Genomic DNA, 1830 nt, shown 5'->3' with positions numbered 1-1830 from the left:
GGCCATTGCTGCCGAATGGCATGCCACAAGGCGGACGAGCTCATCGGAGGCCGACGCTGAGCATGTGCCAATGACAAAGGCGGCCGCCGCCATCATCCTCGCCAGCTAATGTTGGCATCACCTTGGCGAGGCTGTGTCCATTATGCTGACATGGTGTCGGAGGAGCAGGAGACCATGTTTCGGCAGGCGCAGGCCAACCAAGCCTACAACGTCTGCCTCCCCGACGAGCATCGATGCGTGGAGGAGCTACTCATCTCCGGCATCACGACAGACGTGGAGGTGGACAAGCAGGAGGCGCCGCTCAAGTCCTACCACTCCGCCTGCGACATCCGTCGCGACCGCTGGCGCTACCATCAGTATCAAGAGGATTTAGAGGCCGCCTAAAATGAGATCGACTAGGCGGCCGATGAGATTTACGGGCCTGACTCCGACGACGGCGACGAGGTTGGCAGCTCCGTGACGGCCGCCGCAACACGCTGCCGCCGGCATGTCCGCTGGTGCAGCCGACAACAAAGAAGAGTAGTGCATGGTAGGTCGTCGGTGCTGGGTCCCAAGAAGGCCACCGCTCCTCCCCTCTCGCTGCAACTAAGCTTGGTGAGCCGATCGCTAATTAGCCATTGCGGAGGTGGAGGTGGAGGCAGAGCTGGAGACTGCGAAGGCGGAGCTGGACCTCCATTTCACGGTGCTCACGCTCGGAAGGACGCCGGCGATTATTTAGATTATGGTTTAGTTCAAATATGTCCGAAATGTAATGAATTTTGTCCGGTTTATATGAAATTCAGCCCATTTGCATGAATTCCGCCTGGTTAGTTGAAATGCGGTTTGAAACGTATGCGGGTAGTGTTGGATGGCTGGCTCCTCCATACGCATCCGCGATGCGGGAGGAAATTTGGGGTCAGCGCTGGAGATGCCCTAAAGTGGTAAATTAACTGTGTTTTTCTTTTTATGAAATGGATCTCCCGACTTGTAACAAGACAATTTGAGGTTTTTCTGGTTGAAAAAATCATTAGGCACCGTGCCAAATATGATATCACAGTATTGATCCCTGAAGCCTTTTCTGGTTTCAATGTGTTACGACGATGCAGTTTGCAAACTCGCAATGCGCCGCTCCGCCCGGTATCTATTCTTTGCCACGATCAAATACCTCAGTCGCCACCACCAAAAGTCTTTTGGATTCTTGTCGCAGAACCACCGTCACTTTTCCCTTTTGAATACCAGTCCAATCATCAATGTAACTGTTGGAAATATGAGCAATTTACCGAATGATTTTATTAACAGTAATACTAGATAAAACATGACTAGTATAGCAGTGATAAAACAAGTCATGCGATTTGACAAAGTGAAGGTAAATAATATCTGCATATATGAGCTAGAACCGATCATCTCTCGAGCAGACAGTAGATCAAGATGCATATATGAGGTAGATCCTAACATGTGTAGGGCAAACAGTAGAACAAGGAACTGTGGCAGGATCTCTAACAGGAAAAACAAGAACACGTACTGGACAGCAGCCGGAGCAGAGGCACTGGACTTGGGGTCGGTGTCCTCCATGTCGTTGAGAAGGTTGTCGACGTCGGGGAAGTAGTCGTCGTCGGGGAAGTAGTCGTCGGAGTCCGGGGCGTCCGTGGCGAAGAAGTCAGTAGTCGCGCAGAGCGCTTCCCAAAAACCTTATCATCCTTCTTCCGTACAGGACTCAAAAGGCCCAAAATACACAAAATAGACCCAAAAACCTTATCACCCGAAATAGATGATGTCAAAACTCCAGCAGTAACAACATATCAAGTGAATGATGTCACGTAGCTCCCGTGGAAACTCCCTCGTAGAAGCACA

The sequence above is a fragment of the Triticum aestivum genome, chromosome 5B (genome assembly GCF_018294505.1).
Source record: "Triticum aestivum cultivar Chinese Spring chromosome 5B, IWGSC CS RefSeq v2.1, whole genome shotgun sequence".
In the NCBI taxonomy this organism is placed as follows: domain Eukaryota; kingdom Viridiplantae; phylum Streptophyta; class Magnoliopsida; order Poales; family Poaceae; genus Triticum; species Triticum aestivum.
Note: the sequence above shows the minus strand (reverse complement) of the source record.